Source organism: Lepidochelys olivacea (assembly GCF_965140295.1).
Source record: "Lepidochelys olivacea isolate rLepOli2 genome assembly, chromosome: 8".
In the NCBI taxonomy this organism is placed as follows: domain Eukaryota; kingdom Metazoa; phylum Chordata; order Testudines; family Cheloniidae; genus Lepidochelys; species Lepidochelys olivacea.
The window spans coordinates 55,613,033-55,639,271 of NC_140418.1; the positions used below are offsets into that span (position 1 = coordinate 55,613,033).

At 40.8% G+C, this 26,239-nt stretch overlaps 1 protein-coding gene across 3 annotated transcripts in view; it reads left to right on the forward strand.

The window, feature by feature from the left end:
- The window catches only part of LOC311525290 (uncharacterized protein C1orf21), a 195,434-nt gene that overhangs the window by 4,092 nt on the left and 165,103 nt on the right, over positions 1–26,239 (forward strand). The window contains exon 2 of one of the 3 annotated variants that reach the window (XM_084637317.1): positions 509–633. The exons of the other annotated variants lie outside the window; for them this stretch is intronic. The gene's annotated coding sequence lies outside the window, so the exon portion shown is untranslated. The remainder of the gene's footprint in view (positions 1–508; positions 634–26,239) is intronic. 3 annotated transcript variants of the gene reach the window in all.

Below are 26,239 nucleotides of genomic sequence, written 5' to 3' on the forward strand. Positions count from 1 at the left end.
GGAGTGGTCTTATGGAACAGTTTAGGGAGGAAGGTCCATACCTGGGAGCAGGGTGAAAGAAGATGTGAAGATGGCTGTGGGAGAAGTGGACAGTCAAACCTGGCATCATTGGTGGAGCAGAGTTTGGGAATTGATAAGAGATAAGAACAGATAAGAAGGGAAGAACAGAAATGTGAAAGGTGGGGCCAAGAAGCTTGAACTTAATGTAATGGAAAAGAGGGGTGCTATAATCATTATTTAGTATGAATTATCTTACGGGCATTGCAGTAGTTTGGAGGAGTGAATGTCTTTTTTTTCCCTTGTGTTTGTACAGTGTCTAGCACAGTGGAGTCATGATCCATGACTGTGGTTTCTAGATGCTAAGTAACATTCAGTTGGGTTTGGGGACCCTGTTGTGTTAAGTGCTGGACAAATTAAAAGGTAAACGTAGTCCTTGTTCCAAAGATCTTATAATCTAAGAATACAAGAACTCTTATTATCCTATGTGATGGTGTCATTTCTTTTTCAGGGAGAATGGGATGATTTTATTGTTGCCAATGCAAGTCATAGTTTCATTTTGATTTTCATCTTGACCTGGGGCCCAGTCTGCTCCCATTGAAGTTAATGGGAGTTTGGCCGTCGACTTCAGTGGAGGTAGGATAGAGCCCATGTTGTCACTGTCTCCATGCCCCTGAACATCCTTTATCATAAGTTAATGGAACAGCATTACATTTTGGACATAAACGCACCAAAGCAACTATGCACTCAAACAAGGCTGACCCCTCATTCTTCCCTGGTTGTGTCTCATCTATGCAACATGTGTGGTCCTACATAAATGAGTGCCACAATATTCATGCAAATATATTATAGCATTATTGGGTCGTCGTGTGTGCAGTTAAGGTTATGTGGTGTACCAGGTGCCCTTTAGAAATAGATTGCAATATAGATGAGGACTGTCTGGATTGGGTGATATTGTCCCGTGATGTGGGGCCCTCTGAGAGGGGACAATGTGTAGTGCAATACCAAAGCCCCATAATACAGATGTAATTTTAAAAGCAAATTTTCTTGCAGGTGTGGATCTGTGTCAACTGTATTATGCTAACGTATTTTTCTTGTTTTGCTGTCTTAAAAATATGTGGTACAACCCCATCTGGAATGCAAAACTCCGTCTTTCTAGTTTAAGTGCCTGTCACTGTGGTATCCGAGGGCTGGGAGAATACTTTCCCTCTTATTTCTATACAGAACAGTAGCATGATCGGTAATACAATACTTAGTGATATATCTCAGACAGAAAATTACAAGCCTTAGCGTTTATGTAAAAAAGCTAACTTAGTCACTTTGATATACAGTACTTGTATTACAGTATTTTCTTCACCACACTTAGTCAAATACCAAAGAAACACTCAATTATGAGCTTTGTACATGGCTTATTTTATTCAGTGAAAATGTACAAATGCTAAAAATAAAGGAGTGCATTTTCTGTAGCAACATGTTTCTCCTGTACATAGATTTCAGTGGGTTTTTACCCAAAACCAGAATATGCAAGAACTGCTGTATGCCAAAGAGGGACTTGTCCAGTTTTTGTTTGAAGTTTCTGCCAAGGTATGTTTTAGTAAGATATCTGGTGTAACATCTTGAGGGATGTATGTGTGAGGAGGGTGGGGAATGGAATTGAAAAGTTGCATTAAGGAGCTTTGTGTTAAGAACCATAGAATCAAATAAGGAGAGCATCCTTCAAATAAAACCAACAGCATGGTGCCTGGAATTATTCTTTGTCTTAGGTTTCAACTTAATGTTCAAATCATACTGAGAAGATGTGTATCTTACCAAGTTTCATTTTACATTCCACATTCCTCTGAAAACAATTCCTTGGAATTGTGGTTTGAAGAATTTCCACTGAAGAGGTTTCCTGTTGATGATCCAGGAGTACTGTGCGAGTCTTAGTGGTCACTTGGGTGACAGAGATCGTTTAAATTAGTCTTTGGAATTGGTGGCAACCGCAGTAGTTGTATAGGGTGACTTAACACCCCTTCTCCTGAAACTTCTGAATGACTGTGGTTTAAAGTACTGCTGCTTCCCAAATGTGTGTGGCAATTCCTTAAAATTACATTTAAAGTGAGAGGCATTTTCCAGGCTTGGGCAAGCATATTCTACTTTGTTATTAAAGCAGGGAAGCTTAATTAATGATGCTAGATGAGACAGTGATACATAAATATTAAAATCTAATGGATTCCAGTAAAACAGAATAATAATCCAACAGCATCTGTTATCATCTCATGTGTGCCTAGTGTAGTTCTTAAGGAAGAGTAATTTTGGAATAAAGATAAGATGCTACAAAATAGTTTCACCTGAATATTGATGGCCTGATGGCCTGACAAGGAGGCAGCATGGTCCAGTGTATGGGACAATGGAGTAGAAGTAAGGAGATGTGAGTTCTAATCCCATTTTGGCTACTGATCTGCTATGTGACCTTGGACAAGTCACTGCACTCTTCTGTGCCTCTTTCCCCTCCCACCCTTGTCTCCCTTCTCTATTTCAATTGTAAGATCTTTGTGGCAGGGATTATCTCCTATTATGTGTTCTCTACAGTACCTAGCACAATGGGGCCCTGTTCTGTAAAACAAATAATATATTTGAAAAAGTCCTCAGAGCGTAGAAGACATCAGGACCTCTGCGTAAGCTTACTTTGAGCAGTCTTAGGTTTGGCTGTCGCTTATCATTTATTCCACCAGTTATAAGAAGTTGTAGATTGAGGTGTAGAGTGCTGAGGCTTATGAAGTATATATTTAATAGGCAAAATGTTGCAGGGTCTGTACATACGAGTGGGCACTTTCCCAAAAGAGTGTGTTAGGAGCCAGAACCACTTTGGTACTAACCAGAATTTTAGCCCTTTAACATATCTGTAAACATGACATAAATGCCATAGCCTCATTCACTTGATTCCAGTAAATAAAGCATAACTATATTCCAACTATGTATCAGAATATAAAAAAATTCTAGACAGCTTATGTGATATAAATAAACGGGGGGAAATTTACCCAAATTTTCCAGATTTATGCACTGAAAATCAATGGAGAGGGCCTTAACTCATGGACTTTTGTTCTTGGGTTTCTACCCTGGCCTCCTCCCAAGTCCCTTATAATAAAATGAAAACAATTTTTGAATTCTTAGTAGTGATGGATGTTTGGCAAACAGGCCTCTGAATTTTAGACTTACTCACTAATCAGGATTTTGGGGGTACGCACAATTAAGGACACTGGGTAGTGCAATTGTTTTAGCAAAGAAGAGGTAGAGCCTGGCTGCCTTTCTCATGGGAGCAACAGCCTTTGCAGTGACTGCAGTGCTTCTAGATGATATGTGAAAGTTGATGTGTAGCCAGTGGGCATTTGGGCCTGTCATGGTTCACTCTTCTATGAGAATTCCTTTTAACTGCTATGAACAGCTAGAAAAAGTTCTAAATATCAGATACTGACTTTTAGGATACCTCTACCTATAAAAGTAATGGAGAAAAGTGCAGATGCGTGAAACTTGGGTAAAATAAGATGAATATAAATGTCCTGAAGGTTTGCTGAACAACCACTCCATCCTTGATATCCATTAGGGGAACAAGCTAGTAAGATCTGGTGTTCACCTGCCTGTTAGAGTAAATACAGGTTCTGTGCAGCATTGATGTGCCAGCAAAGTTTGCCATGACTCAGTCTTATGTTGAAAGTAGATTTGGGTGTATCTACTTCACTTGCTGGACAGCTTCAATTCCATGGAGTCCTGTGAAGTAGGAATGGACAGCGACCCTTAGTTTATGTGTTGTGGTGTTGAGCAGAGGCAAATGGCTCAGGAGTGCTCTCGGTGCTGTTCTTGAGGATGGTGTTCTTTCTCTTCCATTGACACTGCTCTTGGTAGATAGGCACAACTCAGTAGCTGAGGTCTGGTGGATATTGGAGATTTGGCAGAGTCTGGCATCCATAGCAGCAGCTGGGACCAGCTTTCTCTTATGTGATTCTTTATTTTTGTGGCAGTCTAAAATGGCAAATTGGAGCTACTGTGTTTTCCAAAAGAGATCGTGTTGAGAAGATGAAGTGCAGGGCCTTCCTTGTTCAGGCATGAAGCTATGACATTCTCACCCCCTCAGTTATCACGAAAGTACATTAAGGTGCATTCTTTACTGGTAGGCTCAGGACTAGTCTCAGTTTTAGGGGGATTTTTTGTATTATCTGCATTATATTTTTCCTTCAGGCTTTGTTTCCATTCTGGGATCTAACTGTGCATGTTGCCTGTTTCTTATAACATATATTTTTAGTTTATTGCACACTCTGGGTGTGGGTATCTATAAATCAAAGTTGACTCTAGTGATACTGAAACCAACCTGAAAATCCCCTAATGAACAAGCAGTTCAACAGCATTGTTTTTTCAGTATTCAAAAAACCTAACAGCTCAAACTGCATCCCCTCTGTCTCAGTTGTGTAGGAAGAGAGACATCTTCAAGATGAAAAGCTCTTCCTGATTTTTGGATGCTTCCCATCTTTCTTTTGTGTTTCAAATTCTTTAGGGGATAAACTAAGTAACCCTCAAATTGATGTTTGGGGAGCTTTCCTTTCTCACCCTAATTAAAGTGGTTTACTTGGAATGATGTTCATGATAGTCCTTCCCTATTCCCCCACCCCATCCCGCAAGCTGCAGATCCTTGTCTCAAATCGTCATGTTTCAGTCTGCAGAAATATCCTCAGAAAGCTTTTAAAAGCGAAACAGCCAGTCTGAGTGTTCTGGAACAGCTTTCTCTAGCAGAGGACCATGGTACAGCACTGGGCGAAGGTGTCAGCAACAGGGAATGAATCTGTTGCAAATAACGCAAACAGTCATACTCTGTCAGTGTCACAGAGCAATGAAGACTGACGCATGACTGATGGGCAGATTATGATTTTTTTTCTCGATGATAGAAGCTGACTTTTGTGTGTACTTCCTGGAACTGTAACATTTTACATACTCAAAACACTGTCACAAAGGTGTGTGCTGCCCATAGAGGGTAACATTCCTCAAGTTTAAAAACAGCAAGAACTTTAATCCACAGTTAAGGTTGAGAATGTATTCCTCTCCTGTGAAGTTAAATTCACTTGCATGCACATCTGTGAATTTAGGCGAGGTTTTCAAAATTGCCTCAGGGAATTAAGCACCCAATCTCAATTGACTTGCAGTGGGATTTGGGTGCCTAGCTTTCCTAAGCCCCTTTGGAAATCCCAGCCTTCATCACTTAAATGTAAGGAAATTCTCAATTATGGTTCCAAAACCAGTCTTGAGGATCAGCAGGGGCACGGGGTCTATATCAACAGGTGCTCAGATACCCCAGATTAATTTAAATACCTAGATAGAACATATAGGCTATGGACTTGTGCGTGTGTGTGTGTGTGGCTAGTGGGAAGAAGGGGAGTTGTAACTATAAAGGGGGTTGGGAGGCAAGGAGCTTGTCACTCGGTACAGGGAGTGGGTGAAGACAAGTTTGGCACCAAGGCAGACAGACTTAGATATTTGTCGCTAGTGTGATAAAGGGTTGAAGGGCAGATGACTGGGGAAGTGGGCTGCACATCTTATTCTGTGGATGGTTTCACAAAGCAGGAAACTGCGTATTCAGCAGTAGTCCAGGGTGAGGTTGACTTTCCAAGGTTTACATCTTGCCTAGCCTTATTCCATAGAATGTGGCTGGTTATCAATACTCTTTCACTTTGCTTATGGGTAACTGTTGGGAGTATTGTGGACTCGCTCCTTACAACAATGGATGAGGTTCACAGTTTTCAGGAGGTGGCTTGTGATGTTAAATTTCTACTATGTGTAAAGGGTCTTGAGTTTAAGGTAACACAAATAACAGTGCTTTCCAATTATTAATTGACATAATGTGTGTTGTGGTCCATTAAGATTGGGTGTCAGTGCACAGTGATTCTGCTAGTTGCAAATTACTAGCTTCTGTAGAAGTCAGAAAACATTGCATAGGCTATGTAACTCTTGTAGTTAAATAGACTCATCAGTTAATCAAATAATTCAAAGGACAGTTACACTTAGCATAGTTCAGGAACATATACAAACTCTTGTTCAGAGTAAATAAAATACTTCAACCATGAATGACACTGTAGGATTTGGCTCAGACCTTATTGTAGATCTTAGGCATAGCTCTGGGCAAGAAATAGAACGTGCACTGTACCATCCAGGAATAGCGTCAGGAGGCATGATGATTCAGAGACACTCCTCCAATTTCCTCTTTGCTTCTGGGAGCTAGTAATTTACTGCTGGTCTGTAGTAGCAATAAATTATTACCTATGCCATGCTGGCTCATCTGCTCTGACCAGAGTAGCTAAAGGAGTGGAACTAAGGTTTTGCCCATTCTCTGCCCCTCCTAGATGACTCCTCACCCACCTGCTCTATGAAGGGAGTAAACCGGTGAGTAGCCTGGCTCACTTGTGTGTGCCTTGACCTAAAACGAGGTGGTCCATGAAAGGCTATAGGAGAGGATCCTCAGTTCTTTGTACAGGCCAAGGCACACTATAGTCCTCAGGCAAAGCTCTTGTTGAGTCAGTGGGAGTTTTGCCTTAGCAAGGTTTGCAGGATTTGGCCCTTACTGTCTAAAGTAGCCTTGGATCATTTTGGGAGATCCTCAAGACTGGTTTTGGAACCATAATTGAGAATTTCCTTACATTTAAGTGATGAAGGCTGGGATTTCCAAAGGGGCTTAGGAAAGCTAGGTGCCCAAATCCCACTGCAAGTCAATTGAGATTGGGTGCCTAATTCCCTGAGGCAATTTTGAAAACCTCGCCTAAATTCACAGATGTGCATGTAAGTGAATTTAACTTCACAGGAGAGGAATACATTCTCAACCTTAACTGTGGATTAAAGTTCTTGCTGTTTTTAAACTTGAGGAATGTTACCCTCTATGGGCAGCATACACCTTTGTGACAGTGTTTTGAGTATGTAAAATGTTACAGTTCCAGGAAGTACACACAAAAGTCAACATCTATCATAAATTCATGGATTGATAATCTAGAGAAGTGATTGATTACAGTCTATTTGTTCAGCTTGGAGGCTAGGGAGAAGGAACTCTGGGCTCCCCATGATTATTGAAGGTAAATTGGAGAATGATAGATATTTGTTGTACAAATGTGTTATCTCCTCTCCTTCTCTTCCCCCTCTATAAAAAGGTATAGGTATATTATAGGGCACAAATGGGAATTAGCAGTCTGTCTTGACCCTGCAAACACATGTGCTACTCCTGAGGGTATTCTGTGCCAAAAAATAAAAAATTCTGCAAATTTTATTTGTCAAATAAATGTGGAGACTCCAGTATGGCATTGGGGAGCATAGGCCACTGGCTGCACAGAGTTGGGAGATCATTCTGCAGCTCCCCCCAGGACACAGACTCAGCGGTGAGGCTGCACCCAACCCTGACACAGTGCAAGGACTGGTCTTGCCTGAGAAACACCCCAGGGTCCTGCCCTTCTGTGCCAGGTGCACCAGGTGTGGGCAGGCAGGCTCAGCCCAGCAGGATCCAAGTATGGAGGGGCTTAGTGTGGGGGGATCCAGGTATGGGTTCAGAGGATTCGGTGTGGGTTCAGAGGATTCTGTGTGGGGCAATCTGGGTGCGGGCAGCTCAGTGGGGAATCCAGGTGTGAGGGGATCTGGATGCACAAGGGTCCTGATGTTGGTGGAGTGGGGCGCAGTGGGGTGGGGATCCAGGTGAAGCTGGTTGGATCTCAGTGGGGTGGGGAACTGGCTGTGAGTGACTTGTCAGGGTGGTCCAGGTGCAGGGGAGTGGGACTTGGAAGGGGTGGTGGTTCTGGATGCAGGGGGGGGTGAGGCTCAGTGAGAGGGTCTGGGTATGAGGGTGTCTGGATGCACGGGGGTTGGGCGGATGGGGGAGCACCTCCCTGTACAGTGATCCCTCCCCCTGCAGCTGAGGAGCAATGGGTGCGGGGGCAAGGGGGTGGAGTGTGCAGATCTTCCTGAAGCTTTGGGAGAAATCTGGGAGTAGGTCTGTCCTGGCCCTGGATGCTGTGCAGGGGAAGAGGAAGATCCATCCTCCCCAGCCCAGCTGGGACTAGAATCTAAGCCTGGCACAGAGCAGGAGCCACCACCTGGGTCTTCCTCAGTCCTTCCCACTGCCCCACAGTGATTTACCTCTCTGCCAACTGACTTAGGCTCCCAAAACATACTGCTGGGGAGGGTCTCATGACCGCTTTTGTTGCTTCCCTTCGCTTCCCTATCAGAAAATCATTTTTCTGCGGGGAAGCAAAGAAATCTGCAGGGGACATAAATTCTGTGCATGTGCAGTGGCGCAGAATTCCCCCAGGAGTAACAGTGTGCTTAAAATTAAGCATATGTATGTTTACAAAATTGGAGCCCTAACAGGTGCAGTTTTCCTTCCATTTTATCACCGTATTCAATGATGCCAGTCACTGCTGTGATAGAGGAGAATAATTTCTTCCTTTGTTGCTGTAGAATTCTATTACAGTAATGTTAATGGGAGTTATATGAGTGGGTTACAGTGGAGAATAACCCCCACCCAGAGCTGCTGTTAAGACTGACCTAGAATAGTGATATATTTGTGCAAAAAAGGATATATTTGTGTTCCCATATTTATTCCTTAATCTAAATGGAGCAGAAATAGAGGAGGTTTTTTTGGGAGGGGCAGAGGTGCTTCCCTCCCCTAGTGGTGTTTTGATTGAAACAGCCAAAGGAAAGTTTTTATTGGCAATGATCAAACTGTATCCCAGTTCCTGCGAGAAGAGGGAGACGCACAATATGGTCACTTACCAAAAAAAAAAAAAAAAAAAGGATTAGCTCCAGGGTAGTTCCTTTCCCATGCACAAAAGCTTAGGGGGAGGATAAATCAGGGCTGGAGATTGCAGGCAAATCAGGTTCACCAGGAGGAATACAAGACTATCAAAGTAGCTGCTTGGGAGACAGAAGAATGTTTTGTAACGAGGAGGACCAGGCTAGGGATTTCTGGCAATGTAAGGCCAGTTCTATTTTGGTTTCAGTAGAATAGAACACAGAAGACCTGAAAGACTTGGTTTTCTTTTGATGGTTCTACCTAATGAATTACTCTGCCCTGCTTATGTTTGTTTACTAATTCTCTTAGAGTTGATTACCAACCTATTAGCTTTTTCACCTGTGCAGCTGCTTATCCTTTTCCACACTTGCTCTGTAATCTCTCAGTTCCTCCTCTTTCTCTCTTCAGCCACCACTAGACTCTCATGAAGTTGCCTAAAGAAAGTTTTGTATTGCTTGAAAAGCCTGAGGGTAGTTTGTTAAAGTGGGTGTGAGCGTGCTGCTTGGCGCAAACAGAGTCAAAGGCTAGAAGTTACAATTGGTGTCGATAACATATCATGAAGCTGCAAACAGAGCTGGGATGGGAGTGAATGCTTCTTGCATTCTCTCTGGGGGACTATAGTCTCAGAGTCAAGGAAAAAAGTGCAGTAGTTTCTGGAAGGGGCACGTGGGCCTTTGTGATCATAAGGATGTGCCACTGATTTTGTGCCTCTAAATGCGTGCTAAGTAAGAGTGGATGGAAAACAGAGAAGGGGAATTACTTTCATCCTTGAAGTAGTATAAAGTGTTAGGGCTCCTTCAGGTCACATGCCAGGTTACTGACAGAAATTTAGACCTTCCTTGCGGTTGGCCAGTAAGTTCAGTAAATTTGACTGGTGAGGTGCTCAGCAAAGACAAACTAGGTCAAAGTTGGGGGAAAAAAGGAATATGGTGGGCGTCTGGGGTTCTACATTTTCTGTCTCTTCCCTTACTGTTACTTAATCTCCAGTTATGCTGCATGCAGCTATCTTTAACAGTCCTCCTGCTGTTTATCCTGTACACTAACTGACATTGTGTTAGATCTATAACAGAAATACTTAGGAGGAATACAATTTTACAGTTAATTTGGAGGGGAAGGGAGGAGAAAGTAGAGGAGGAAGAGCAAGTGAAAAAGGAAATGAGGCAAGACTGAAACAGCCTAGAAGCATATGGTAGGGAGGGAAATAATAGAAGGAAAAACATGATACTTACAAATATAGCAGAAATCTTTTGGAAAACAATAAGAAAGCTATTGTAAAAATCATTCTACTGTAAAAACATTGTTCTGGTCATCCGTTTAAAAATAACTTTTACAGAGCAGTGTGACTGGTTGCTGAACATAGAAGAGCAAATCTTGAACGGTCTCTAGTGGTACAGCTTGTTGAAAGTTTTTGAATGGAAAATTGGAAAATGGCCTCTTTAAAGTTTTTGCAAAAAATGTAGACTCTTTTAATAGAATTCTTTATGTAATTGGATATAGAAACTTCTTGTCACTCCAAAAACAGTATTTTGGTAAGTAAAGAAGTTTAGTTTACCAAAACTGGGTTTTGAATAAAGAGCCTATCACAGGGATTTACCATACCTTTAAAAGCCTTTTTTAAAAAAACAGTTCTATAACAATATCTTAGAAGGGGGAAAATTATGTTTCTTTACCAAAAATACTTCCCCCTCAGTCTTGTGGGCATGCTGTTCAGGTGGTGTAGGTGTTCACATGGTCCCAGGTGGGCTGTGGCACCTGACATAATGGCTCCAGACCTGCTCTCATACCCCTACCTCATTCCACAGTATGGGCAAGAGCCCACACCACCTGGATTAGGGAGGGAGGGGAGTTTATATGTTTCTCTGCTGCTCCAAGGGAAAAGGGATTCAGAGCAGTGGTTGGGGATGGTAAACCAGCAGGGTGCTCAGCAGAACAAAACATTGTGGACATCAGGCCTCCTGAGAGGCATTCTCCCAGCACTGTCATGTGGACCAGAACAGCTAACTAACTATTCCTCCACCCTTGAGCAAGGATTGACGGAGCAGCAGCTATAGCCACCCCATCTCTACCACAGTAGCCCCAGGGGTTGGCAATGTGCAAAGGAATTTGACAGGTTTCAGAGTAACAGCCATGTTAGTCTGTATTCGCAAAAAGAAAAGGAGTACTTGTGGCACCTTAGAGACTAACCAATTTATTTGCGCATAAGCTTTCGTGAGCTACAGCTCACTTCATCGGATGCATACTGTGGAAACTGCATCCGATGAAGTGAGCTGTAGCTCACGAAAGCTTATGCGCAAATAAATTGGTTAGTCTCTAAGGTGCCACAAGTACTCCTTTTCTTTTAAAGGAATTTGAGAGGCAGGTTGCAGTGTAGTAAGGCAGAGGGTGGGCGTAGCTGGTTGTGAGCTTATTAAATGAGAAGAAAGGAAGGTATCGGGTTAGCTGTTAGTCAGAAATGGACAGTAAAGGGTTAAACAGTTGATAGGTAAGGGGTGCTATGAGGTGGTGAACGAAAGAGAAAATGTGGTGTCAAAAAACAAAACTAGAAAATACTGATAACAAAAATGAAAGGATAAGGTTTGTATATCAGCAGACAGGTGTGGCTTACATGGATATCACAAGACTTAGTCAAGAGTTAATTTAAAGGTGGGGGAGGAAAGGCAGAGATTTAAAATAATAAAGATAAAATGCTTCCTTCTTTTCCTGGAGCTCTCTGGGTCAGGAACTTGTTTTACTCTGTCTGTAAAGCACTTAGCATATTTTTGGTGCTATATAAATACTACTAACAATACTAATTAAATTCGTGCTATCCACTGGCCTTTGCCCTTTTTTTTTTTCTTTCCAAAAGAGAGCATCAAAGTAGCGATCTGCCCAGGAAGTAATGAGGGCAGATCTTATACTCAATTAATGGGCAATATGATTGACTTTGAACCAGGAAGAAGAAAAGGAAAATAGAAAAGTCAGTGTAGGACAGGGGTTTTCCACAATCCCTATATGTTAAGAATCAAAATTAAAAAGATTGTAAATGTTCCAACCGTGAACTGCAATGTTTTTGTTCAACATGTTAGCCTATTGATTCTTGTTCTATCTACTTTTCAAGTCTCTGAAACATTTATATCATGCTGAAGCTGTGTTTCCTCTCTGTTCTCTTGTCTTCATTTGTTCCCCAGTGTTGGTTTTCTCTCTTTCTTCTTCTGTCCGGTATTCATCCCTTAGATGCTCAGAATATTGTTATTTTACAATAGTGCCTGCCTGCTATGTGTGGGTAGCCACTTTCCAAATGCTCATGGAAGATGATTTCCTGCTCCAAGACGGTTGCAATCTAAAGACAGGCAAGTAGACAGGGATTAGAAGGAATGGAACAGGAACAAGAGGCAAATTGTATGCAATGCAAATACAAATCAACTTTATACACTATAAGCAGTTTGGCAGAAATGAGTCTTTAAGAGGGACTTAAATGTGGAGAGGGTAAAGGCTTTTGTGGATCAGCTTAGAAATGTTGAACTATGCTTAGAGGGCTGTGTGAAAGAAGGCCTGCAGGTGATGCAACAGTGATGAATGTGATATAAGAACTTGAGACCTGATCCTGTGAACACTTTACATGTGGGTAATTTTACTGTCATGGCTTCAGTGAGCTACTTGTGAAAAAAGTTACTGATGTGCATGTTAGCAGTATTGCTATCTTGCAGCCTGTCTTGGCACATTTGACTGGAGCAGTGTCTGAACTACTGTCATGGCACCAAAGAACAGGAGCTGTCTTGCAGGCCAGGCAGCTGTGGTGCAGGCAAGTTATTGTGCCTGCTGTAATAGGGCTAGGTACCCTAGACTGTTGTTGAAGCACTTAGGAATTTTTTTTTGAAAGGGGTATATGTGTCTGTGTGAAGTATACATACAGAAGTAGCCAATGCAAGAGGGGGAAAAAAATGTAACATTTTGGATCTGTGAACTTGAGAGTGTAATTTTTAAAGTACTGTTAAATCTAAAGTGCAACAAAATGCAAGAAAACAGTTTTTTTCATGATGTATCCATATGGCACACCATGCTGAATATTAAACTAAGATTGTTGTGTATTTATAAAAACCTTCTTAGATTATCCTTCTTATGACTCAGAATCGCAACTTTCTATATGATAAAACTTGTTATCCCTTTGCCTTGCTTTCCCTGGATTCTCGCCTTTCCCCCCATCCCTCTCTGTATTATTAATTGATATTACAGTAGTGCATGGAAACCCTAACAAAGATCAGAACTCCATTGTGATTGGCTCTCTACCAGTGCCTAGTAAGAAACAATTCCTGCTCTAAAGAGTTTACAATCTAAATAGACAACACAAACAAAGTGTGTGAGGGGAGAGAGGCCCAGAGATGTTTTCTATTGTCTAATTTAAGGCCAAATCCTAATGACCATACTCATGCAAGTGGGCCCATTGATTAAAATAGTATTACTCACATGAGCAAAGTACTTAGTCCATAATTCTGCAAGTTGTTCTGCATGGTTGGGCACCCATTAAAGTCAATGTGATGCGGTTGAGAAAAAAGTCAGTGCAATCCTAGGATGCATCAGATGAGGTATTTCCAGTAAAGATAGGGAAGTGTTATTACCATTATACAAGTCACTGGGAGACCAGTGGACACAGGATCTGCCTTCATGGAACAAATTAAAGGATGAGGACCTCAGACTGCAAACTCTTTGAGATGGGATCTTCTCTTCATTTATCCATCCATTTCCATGTGTTTTAATTATTATTACGAAAATAAATAATACTGACAAAGGAAAATAAGTTAAAAATTACATTTAAAAAAAAAATTTTTTTTTCTTCCCAGCAGAGAACAACACATAATTGGGAATCAAAAGACCCAGGCACCATTCTCAGCTCTACCATTGACATGCTGTGTCACTTAACTTCTCTGCACTTGATTTCCCAGTCTGTGAAATTGCATTAATAATGCATATCCACCTCATAGACTTGCAGACTTTAAGCCCAAAAGGGACTGTCTTCTAGACTGAACTCCTGCACATTGAAGGCCACAGAACCTCACCCACCTACACACCTTAGTAGGCCTATAACCTCTGGATGAGTTACTGAAGTTGATTTGAGGACTTCAAATGGCAGAGAATCCACCATTTACTCTAGTTCAAAGCAGCAAGTGATCAAACAAAGGAATTTTCCTCAGGTCAGATTGGCAGAGCCCCCCTCCCCTCAGGCCTCTGCCAATCTGACCTGGGGAAAATTCTTTTCCAACCCCAAATGTGGCAGTCAGTAAGACCCTGAGCATGTGGATGAGACCCACTAGTCAGACAGTTGGGAAATATTCTCTATAGTAACTCAGAGCCCTCCCCCTCCAGTGTCCCATCTGTGACAGTTGGATATATTTGTTCATAGCAGTTGTGGATGGGCCATATGGCATTGTAGGAGTCTCATCATACCACCCGCTCCATAAACTTATCAAGCTCAGCCTAAAACAAGTTTTTAAGTTATGTTTTTTGCCTCCACTACTTCCCATGGAAGGCTGTTCCAGAACTTCACTCCTCTGAGGGTTAGTAACCTTTGTCTAAGTTCAAGCCTTAACTTATTGATGGCCAATTTATATCCATTTGTTTTGTGCCAACATTGGCCCTTAATTTAAATAACTTCTCTCCTTCTTGGTGTTTATCCATCTGATGTATTTATAGAGAGCAATCATCTCTCTCCTCCTCCTTTTGTTAGACTAAACAAGCCAAGCTCCTTAACTCTCCTCTCATAGGGTAGATTCTCCATTCCTCTGATCATCCTAGTAGCTGTTCTTTCCACACTTTCCAATTTGAATTCATCTTCCTTAAACATGGGAGACCAGAATTGCACACAGTATTCCAGATGAGATCTCACCAGTGCCTTTTATAATGGTAATAACACTTTCCTATCTCTACTGGAAATACCTCGCCTGATGCGTCCTAGGATTGCATTAGTCTTTTTTCTTGACTGCATCACCTTGGCGGTTCAAAGTCATTCTGAGATTTACCAATGTGCCCAGGTCTTGAACCTTCTCTGTTGCTTCCACTGATACTTCTCCAGCTTAGAGCAAAAATTCTTGTTAGTCCCTAGATGCATGACCTTGCACTATTAGATTTCATCCAGTTTCTATTACTCTTCTATTTAAGGTTGTCCAAATCTTCTTGTATGATATTCTGGTCCTCCTTTGTGTGGATCTCCCAACTTCGTGTCATCTGCAGGTTTTATTAGTGCACTCCCACTTTATGTCCCAACGTCATTAATGAAAAAAAATTGTAACATGCTTTGAGATCTACAGGAGATAAAGTGAAGTGTTATTATTTTCTGTTTAATTGTTATATATATTCTAGAATGCTGCATAGGTTTTACCTCTCTTTTGAAACTTCTTGTATTTTTCAGTGTGCCAGTTTCGTAAATGTGAAGGGTGTGTTTATATACTTGCAGTCTCTCAAAAGGACAGGCAAATTTTAATCCTCAGGATGTTGACTGTATCCCTTTTAAAATGTGTCTTGGGCTGTGTGTGTGTTTGTCTGCTCCTTGGATGTTAGTATTCAACTAACATGGCACATGAATGCTCACTAGAGTGAAATGTCATTGTCATGTTTATCCATTTAACACTTAGTTTTTACTGTAAGCCTGAGGAAAAGTTACGAACTTTCCAGATAAATAAATAAATGTTGACTAAAACAATGTGTAAAATAAGGTTATACATTATTTCCTGAAGATTGCAAATAACTTTTTTTAGATTTCCTGCCCCTGTACCCTTCCCCACAAAATGCAGACAGGTGCTCTCCCGCCCTCCCCCCCAAAATTTCATTTTCATGCCAGAAGGATACTTTATTCTTCTCTTTTAATCATCTCAGTACTGTACAGTATACATTTAAAGCCTTTTAAACATAAACGGCTGGTAACATGGGAAACCAGCTAATCCTGCTGAAATGGACTGGAGTGAGCATGTTTATCATTGCCTTCTACTGGATAGAACAGTTACACACCTGCTTATTGTACGTGAATGTCACCCTCTTATAACTTTCACTAAGTTTTAATACTATCACAGCCACTGCAGCTTCCCTTTCAGCTTATGTGACAGAGGCATGTTTTGGAGCTGAAGGTTTTGGGTTCTGTTCCTTATGCTCATGTGTGTCTGAGTGGGCATTACTATAGTGTTTGAATAGAATTGTAGATTTGTAATGAATCTGCCGTTTTATATGCACTTTCCAGATAGTTTCATTTTGACTACATGTTCCATAATTTAAGGAAACTGACTTTGGGGATTTGAATTAAATCTTTCTATTGATTTTTATGATGAATGTAGTCCAAAAATACATAATAAAAGATAAATACAAATATAAGATATGTTGGGGTGATCAAAATTGACACAGAGGAAAGATACAATTTTCCAAATATGGTCATTGTTAAAATATAAGGGAAATATACAGTAATTTTTATGAACATGCAAAAAGACAGTATCACATGTATCTTAAGTATTGATATGCAGTATGTAAACCAAAAAAGTAATACAGTCATATAAAAATGAGTGGTATACCACCATCTTTCCACTCCCCTGAATATCAGACCACCTTTATTTAGGTGCCTACCCGTGGATACACAAGTGTCAATTTTTTGGCTTGTATTCCTGTTGAGATGTCAGTAAATATTTGACACATCCTCTACTGACTGCTGCTGTAGTTAGTTTTGCAGCTATTATTTACAAAGCTGCATCACTTTTAATCATGATGCTGTTGCACAAAGATATACTTTGGCTTTAAATAAAAATGAAACTAATTGAAAGCATCCACTAGAGTTTTTGGGACCAGCAACCCAGATTTCCTCTGCCCTTCCACATGCCTCTTGCTACAAATTCTGAATAGCTTTCAATCGAAATAAATGCGGCAAAGGGTGGAAGGAAGAAAAAGTAATAGTATTTAGCCCTTTTTACAGTTCAGGAAATGAAGATTGAGTGATCTGCCCTAGATCACATGGTCAAAGCCAGAAATTGAACGCAAAGTCTGCTGAGTTCCAATGTAGTGTCTTAACCACAATGCCATCCTTCCTTTCTAGAGTTATCCTCTTCTTTCACTGAGGAGATAACCTGCATGTGGATTGACCTCCTAAACCAGGGATCGGCAACCTTTGGCACGCGGCCCGTCAGGGAAATCCACTGGCAGGCCAGGACGGTTTGTTTTCCTGCAGCGTCCACAGGTTCGGCCGATTGCAGCTCCCACTGGCCGCGGTTCGCTGTTCCAGGCCAATGGAGGCTGCGGGAAGCGGAGGGGGCCAAGGGATGTGCTGGCCACCATTTCCCGCAGCCCCCATTGGCCTGGAACGGTAAACCATGGCCAGTGGGAGCTGCGATCGGCCAAACCCTGCGGACACTGCAGATAAACAAACCGTCCTGGCCCGCCAGCGTATTTCCCTGATGGGCTGCATGCCAAAGATTGCCGATCACTGTTCTAAACCAACAATCTGAGAGAGAGCTCAGATAATGCAACATCCTCTTTCCAAGAATTCAGCCCATTCACACTACTAGTAGTAGTCATTGAAGCATCAGTGGCAGTCAGGGCTACTAACTCTAACCCCTCCTTTTAAAAGGCATCTTTTTAAAAAGTTGAATTCAGATCCTAGTGAGGTAAATAGAAAGGAGCCTGAACACTACCAAATTAAAGGTAAAAATATAATAAGAAAAGCCAAAAAGGAGTTTGAAGAACAGCTAACCAAAAACTCAAAAGGTGATAACAATATGTTTTTTAAGTACATCAGAAGCAGGAAGCCTGCTAAACAAGCAGTGGGGCCCCTGGACGATCCAGATACAAAAGGAGCACTTAAAGACGATAAAGTCATCACAGAGAAACTAAATTAATTCTTTGCTTCAGTCTTCACAGCTGAGGATGTTAGGGAGATTCCCAAACCTGAGCCATCTTTTGTAGGTGACAAATCTGAGGAATTGTCACAGATTGAAGTATCACTAGAGGAGGTTTTGGAATTAATTGAGTAACAAGTCACCGGGACCAGATGGCATTCACCCAAGAGTTCTGAAAGAACTCAAATGTGAAACCTGCGGAACTATTAATTATGGTTTGTAACCTGTCCTTTAAATCAGCTACTGTACCCAGTGACTGGAAGATAGCTAATGTAACGCCAGTATTTAAGAAGGGCTCTGGAGGTGATCCTGGCAATTACAGACCGGTAAGTCTAACGTCAGTACCGGGCAAATTAGTTCGAACAATAGTAAAGAATAAAATTGTCAGACATGTAGAAGAACATAAATTGTTGCGCAAAAGTCAACATGGTTTCTGTAAAGGGAGATCATGTCTTACTAATCTATTAGAGTTCTTTGAGGGGGTCAACAAACATGTGGACAAGGGGGATCCAGTGGACATAGTGTACTTAGATTTCCAGAAAGCTTTTGACAAGGTCCCTCACCAAAGACTCTTATGTAAATGAAGTTGTCATGGGATAAGAGGGAAGATCCTTTCATGGATTGAGAACTGGTTAAAAGACAAAGGACAAAGGGTAAGAATAAATGGTAAATTTTCAGAATGGAGAGGGGTAACTAGTGGTGTTCCCCAAGGGTCAGTCCTAGGATCAATTCTATTCAGCTTATTCATAAATGATCTGGAGAAAGAGGTAAACAGTGAGGTGGCAAAGTTTGCAGATGATACTAAACTGCTCAAGATAGTTAAGACCAAAGCAGACTGTGAAAAACTTCAAAAAGATCTCCCAAAACTGTGATTGGGCAACAAAATGGCAAATGAAATTTAATGGGGATAAATGTAAAGTAATGCATATTGGAAAAAGTAACCCCAACTATACATACAATATGATGGAGGGCTAATTTAGCTTCAGTTAATCAGGAGAAAGATCTTGGAGTCATCGTGGATAGTTCTCTGAAGACGTCCACGCAATGTGCAGCGGCAGTCAAAAAAGCAAATGGGATGTTAGGAATCATTAAAGAAGGGATAGAGAATAAGATGGAGAATATCTTTTTGCCCTTATATAAATCCATGGTATGCCCACATCTTGAACGCTGCGTACAGATGTGGTCCCCTCATCTCAAAAAAGATATACTGGTATTAGAAAAGGTTCAGAAAAGGGAAACTAAAATGATTAGGGGTTTGGAACGTTTTCCATACGAGGAGAGATTAAAGAGGACTTTTCAGCTTGGAAAAGAAGAGACTAAGGGGGGATATGATAGAGGTATATAAAATCATGAGTAGTGTGGAGAAAGTGAATAAGGAAAAGTTATTTACTTATTCCCATAATATAAGAACTAGGGGCTCTTATTAAATGAAAATAATCATAATCAAATGAAATTAATGGGTAGCAGGTTTAAAACAAATGAAAGGAAGTTCTTCTTCACTCAGCGCACAGACGTGTGGAACTCCTTGCCTGAAGAGGTTGTGAAGGCTAGGACTATAACAGGGTTTAAAAAACAACTGGATAAATTCATGGAGGCTAAGTCCATTAATGGCTATTAGCCAGGATGGGTAAGGAGTGGTGTCCCTAGCCTCTGTTTGTCAGAGGGTGGAGATGGATGGCAGGAGAGAGATCACTAGATCATTACCTGTTAGGTTCTCTCCCTCTGGGGCACCTGGCATTGGCCACTGTTGGTAGACAGGATACTGGGCTGGATGGACCTTTGGTCTGACCCAGTATGGCCATTCTTATGTTCTTATGTTGTGTTCTTTTCTGGATGACAGAAGAAAATAGAGAACATTGACACCTCATGGTACCTTCGGCTTTTATCATTTTGATTTAGTAACAGGTTCATATGCAAATTAAATTGGATTTAACTGGTTACTGGAGCATCTTTAAAAAAACAAAAGCAAAAATGTGTAGCACATAAACTACTCCAAAAGAATGTGAGAGAAGCAGATGGACAAGGTACGTGTCGGATCACGACCATTCTGGGCACAAGGCTTTGTCTTTATTTCTATTGGCTTCTTTATATTTGGAATGGGTACTAAACATCTGCTTCTTGCTCACTTAAAAACAAAAAGGAGGGCAGAGGTTCTAAGCGTTATAATTGGCTTTGTGAATTTAGTGAAATCAAAGCAACAGAGGAAAGACTGCTGCCAAGCATTTTAAAATTGGAAACCACTCTAAACTTAGGAACCTGTATCTAGTTAGACAGCATTTTATTTAGGGTCTGGGGTGATCTGTGGAAATGAATAATAGTATTGTCAACATTTCCATCTGTGCGCTCCCCCTTTCTCATGTAATCTGAATGTCTGAAGGTCTCTTTGGTTGTGTTTTAGTGGCAGTAATTGTCTCATTTTAGTCGGTATCCATTTCTGTTTCTCATGTTTGTCTGCGTCGGTGTGAAGGGGGTAGAGGGTTGGAGACTTGAGACAGAATGAAAGGGTAAACTTTGGTTAAACCATAAGTACTTTAATATTTTATGATTTATTTCCTTGTCTAAGAAAATAGCTACTTAATTTATATGGGATTAGGATTTGCTGTGTCTAGCAAGATACCAGAAAAAGGAACCAAAGAATTTTAAGCACTACATTGCATTTTATGAGAGTTTATTTTGTTGTTTCAACACTGAGTCATCTCCATTACGATTATCCATCTGTCTCCTGACTCTGTATCTGTACATAGAAAAAATCTGATCAGATAGGCTGAGACTTCAAAGCCATTTAGGAGATTTGTGTGCCCAATTCCCATGAATGTAAATGGGAATTGGGCACCTAAATCCCTTAGATAGCTTTGAAACTCTCAATTGTAGCACTTGGAGAGTTTTTTAAACTCTTCTATTGTTTATGGCAAAAGTTTGATCCTTTTCTTTTCCAATTCCACATTGCATGTCTTATTTAAAGAGGACAAAACCAGCTTGTTGATGACCCCCCCCCCCCCGTGTCATTCTGTCATCCATTTCACCAAAGACTGTTGACAGGGTCATTAATGCAGAACTTAGGAGTAGTTGTTGTTAAACTTCAGCTTTTGCTTTTCGATGTATCTAGATTTAATGGCTGCCTGACTTGAAATTTAAAGGTCAAACTTTTAGTACATCTGTTAAATATTTTGCTTTCTGAAATAAGCATTCTGAAATGACTCCATCTTCCTTTTCCCCTCACCACAACCCTTCATCCTCAGAAGATAGTGACAAGTACAAAATCAAGGAATGGGAATAACCAAAGCGTGTTTGTAACTTAGAAGTGGTGGGTGGGTGATGATAGAAAAGAAACATTTCTCTGATTGAAGTATTGCTTGCTGTAAATAAGTCAGAGGTGAATGAGACTGAAACCAGTAGTGACGTACTTTTGCTTTAGGTAGTCTCTCTGTTTATGATTTCTGTCTAGAACCTGTTTTCAGAGCCCATAAACCATAATACATTAGACTAGAAAGAGCAGTAGGACTGATGAGTTTGCAAATTGTATAGGCATGATGAGATCAATGAAATTATTAAATAGACTTCTCTAGGAAATGGAGGATGGCAACTCCTTTAAGTTATAAGTATTGCAAAAGACTGGGCAAAACAGTGGCAAATGTGCTCTACAGAACCATTCTGCATTTCATGGTATAGGCTAATGATCTAATAGAGTGTGAAAATATCTGAATTGTATTAAAAAAGATGATGATCAGGATTATCAAAGCTTCCCAAAAGTTTCATGGAAGGAATAATTTCATACAAGATATACTTCTTCAGATGAAAGTTCCTTTCTCTTTCTCCACAAACATTTTTCTGGATATTTCACAGGTTGATGGAGCAATCTTTCTGCATAGTTTTTATAATCAGTATTGCTGGAAAAATGTAGCTGTGTACAGAAATATGGAAAAAGATTAGCCAAATGTGGATTTGGGGGAAAAATGGCATTGAATTACTACCTTCTTGATTTTACAAGCCTCAGCATGGGTTTTATATCATATGTTACCTAATTCATCAACATACTAATGCCCTTCTTCACTGTGTGTGCACTGTAGCCAACACAGCTCTATTTCATGACACTGTAGCATAGCATTGACTCAACACGGTCTGTAACTCCTTCTGCAGTATATTATTTGCAGTTGATACAGTGCTTGTTCTTAAAAGATGGGTTAAAGGGCAGCCTCTGGCTCTTCGTGCTCAGAGAAAACCCAGTTTAAATTCTTCAAGTGACTAAACTACTTGGGCATCTGTTCACTCACCACCACCATACTGTGTGGGTTCATTAAAGGGGGAGTCGGCCAAAGAAGGCAGATGAGGAAGATGCTGCATATTATCAGTGCCTCTTGGGTAACTGAAACAATGGATGGCTTTATAATCTGGCTTCACATTTCCATTAAAAGAAAATGTGGGCAGGGAAAAAGTCAGTTGTGAAGGTGTCTGAGTGTGTTGGTTTGTGCTCCTCATGGGAAGAGAGTGCAATAAGGGAATCCCTCCATGTAAAGGAAATTTCCCAGTAATGCTGCCAAGGTAAGCTGACAGCTATGGGCCTGTTCAGTGTTTGAGAATTAGCATCACTAATGTGGTTAGCCTCTTTGGTTTGTTTCCAGCACAGGAGAGCCCCATGAAAACATGAGTACCTGTGTAGTGGAAGCCTGGGAATTCAGAAATCATTTAGGGAATAATAGGCTATGGTGCTCCCTTGGCTTGTGTGCCAAAAAGCATAGCGACTTACTACAATGCCTCAGAATTGTGTGCTCAAGCTCAGCTGGTTACAAACCTTCAAAATTCTACTCATAAACTGAAACCACTGCTTGGTATGTTTCCGTTCTAACTTGCAACAGGAGACTGGTACTGATCTGCTGAACATCTACAAACTGATACATAGAGTGTTGTCTGAAGCAACATAGGAAGATTCAGGGTAAAGCACAAATTCTGCGCATATTGCCTTGGAAAAAACAATATAGGTGCCCAATCCTGCAAACACTTTTGGCTGTCGGGCTTGCTAAAGAGTGTAGTTTCATTGAAGTAAACGGGAGTATTCGGATTAGTAAGTCCGTTCGCTATCTGGTAAAGCTTGCAGGTCTGAGCCCTAGGTTTCAACAGCAAACTGATTCTTCTCAGAAATTTACACCATAGTTTGAAAAAGTATAACTATTTCATTGGATAGCTAAGCATATATAGGGTCCATGTGAAAATGGAGTGAGTACATGCATTCTAGGAGGAAAGCCAAAGAGTTCAGAAAAGCCTTTTGCACATTTCTGTGGTCCAGAGAGGTAATTATGGTATGGGGATAGGAGACCCACTCTCCCTCACCACCCTGTCCCTTTCAGCCTGAGGGAACAGTAATGCCTTTATTCCTACACCTTCATTTCTTCTTTCCCCCTGCAACTTTCATCATGTTGTGGAGAGGAGGTATGAGGGGCAGTAGAGAGGGGTTAGAGAAAAGTGAGTGCTGTAGGTTCAAGGCAGCTGCAACACATCCTCTTATCACTAAGGATGTCCTGCTGCTGGGCTGGAAGCAGCTGATGCCCTTCTCTTTACCTCCCCCACCACTGTGTCTACAGGTTTGTGTGAAAGAATCTCTTGGGGACCAATCCTTCTCCCACGGAAGACAATGGGAGTCATGCTGTGACCTCAGTGGATATCTGGTTATTTCTAACCATGTCCACTGCTAGTTGTTATGAGCAGTTTTTCTCATGACGGATGTCACAATACATAATAGTTTTTGCAGCATATTTTTGTAGTAGATGTTTAGCTCTTCCTTCACTGCTTTTCTTATTAAAGGAATCCTGTGGCCTAGTGGCAAACACATTTTTTCATGTAGCTTTCACAATAAGTTAAGCTAGTGCTGGGTTAAAACCACTCAAAAAGAAAATACTTCTTAAAAAATTGATTTATGGTATGGAACATGTAAATTTCCCAGAAAAGTATAGTGATGTTTGATTTTGTTTGTTTTTTTTGGCTTCAAAATCAGTCCTGAAAAATGCCTGCCAAATGTAATTATTTTACTGGAAAACTGAAGGTCTAATCATAATTGCCTGGAAAAAACTGTAAGTCTAGAATATGGCATATTATGTTAAATGATGATGATGCCAAACATATTTGAAGGTGACCTGACTTGCTTTTTAATTAAATGAACACACACAACTTCAGTCCTAAATTGTGAGCTGACTACATGGATATGCAGCTGGTGAGCCTGTAGTTTAGGCTGTCTTGGGTTGTCAGTTTGGCCAAATGCAGCAAAGCACTTAACCACATGCTTAACTTTAAGCATTGAAGTCAGTGGGACTTAAGCACATGTTTACGTGCTTTGCTGAATAAGGATGGGCTGCTGAATTGAAGCCTAAGTGATTAAGAGACTGAAAATATTAAAATTGTCTTAAAGTATGATGATCCTTAATGGGATTTAAAAAAAATTCTTTTTTCATTGATGGGAACTGTCAGTAGCATGCAGACGCTTTGCTATCAAAAAATACTCTGCAGTGATTCTAGAATTTTGAAACTGATGTGTTCTATTAGTGTCTTTTTTATCAGCAGAGAAAGGAAAGAGAGGGAGTTTGGAGAGGGGGAAATGGGGTCAAGTATAATAAACCCAAATTCTGAACTCTCCCCACTTTCAAGTGCTGCAAATGAGAAAGTATCCAGTTTCTGTCCAATTCCTGACAATACCTCCCATGATCAGAGCTGCAAACAGTTTGTTTTAACATGGGAGTTTAATTTGATCAGTTAAGCTCGAACCAAAAAGTGTTTGTTTATCTCTGTACCTAATGGGAATGATCTGAGAGGAAGTGTGTCCTAATCCTAGAATTTCAGTTCTATGTATGTATGTGGATAGTGATCAGTACTCTGAAGTTTTTCTGACTATGTTTAGTACAAATTGCATCAGTTTTCAAGGTAATTCAACCAACGGAAGACTGAAACCCTGAATTTCACACCCAGAAGTCTTAGACGTTTTCCCTAGATGCTTTCTACATAACACAAGCTTTCTTGTTTGTTCAGTACATTATTACCCCAAAGGCATGTACACAAATGGACTAATATTGAGGTTATTGATATTTTCCAAGTGTTATTGCAAATAAGGATCAGAGTATACTGAGGTTTCAGACATGCTTTCAGGAGGTGTGTTTACAAAGCGGAGAAATGAAAGACGGTAGCAGAAAATCATGTGTTTTCCTATTTAAGTAAAAATATTTTGAAACTATTAAGGAGGTGTCTTAAATATAAAGGGAAGGATAACCACCTTTCTGTATACAGTGCTGCAAAATCCCCCCTGGCCAGAGGCAAGACCCTTTCACCTGTAAAAGGTTAAGAAGCTAAAGTAACCTTGCTGGCACCTGACCCAAAATGACCAATGAGGGGACAAGATATTTTCAAATCTGGAGTGTGGGGGAACAAAGGGTTCTGTCTGTGTGATGCTTTTGCCGGGAACAGATCAGAAATGCAAGCCTTCCAACTCCTGTTAAGTTAGTAAGTAATCTAGCTAGAAAATGTGTTATATTTTCTTTTGTTTAATGGCTGGTAAAATAAGCTGTGCTGGAGGGAATGTATATTCCTGTTTTTGTGTCTTTTTGTAACTTAAGGTTTTGCCTAGAGGGATTCTCTATGTTTTGAATCTGATTACCCTGTTAGGTATTTACCATCCTGATTTTACAGAGGTGATTCTTTTACGTTTTCTTTAATTAAAATTCTTATTTTAAGAACCTGATTGATTTTTCATTGTTCTTAAGATCCAAGGGTTTGGGTCTGTGTTCACCTGTACCAATTGGTGAGGATGATTATCAAGCCTTCCCCAGGAAAGGGGGTGTATAGGGCTTGGGGGGAAATTTTGGGGGAAAACGTCTCCAAGTGGTCTCTTTCCCTGTTCTTTGTTTAAAACGCTTGGTGGTGGCAGCATACTGTTCAAGGACAAGGCAAAGTTTTACCTTGAGGAAGTTTTTAACCTAAGCTGGTAAGAATAAGCTTAGGGGGGTCTTTCATGCAGGTCCCCACATCTGTACCCTAGAATTCAGAGTGGGGAAGGAACCTGGACAGGAGGGAAACAGTATTTTCACTTAGTTCTTGAAAAATATGTGGAGTTTGTTGATACTATAGTACAGGGTTTCATTTGTGCAGTTTGAAATCAGCGTGTATATGAAGTGAAGTTGTTGTGGGGGTTAACTACTCTCCTCCCTCAAGTATTTTTAGCCATTTAAAATATTCTTGTAAAGGCAAAACGTGTTCTGCAGAAACTTTTTTTATGACCCACAGAGATAAGTCCTTTCTTTCAGGGGTGCTTCAGCTGTATCTATATGGGCAGGTACCATCAGAGGCAGGGAAGTCATTCCAACCTGTCCTTCAATTCTGTGGCAGAATTTTTAATAAGTGGCTCCTGCAAGTCCCCTCTAGAACATTTCACATCATCATATGGTTCACGTTTACCTACAGAAAGCTTGTCTAGATTCTGTTACTAATTCTGTTTATTATATGTGATATCAGTCACTGTGCGTCTCCCCTTGTCGATAAATGTCTGGCATTGCTTTGTGTGCAGTCACTTCTCCTTCCCTTGCCTCCCTGAACTTCTTGCCCTATGCACCTGCATTTACCAGAATTGTGCTCT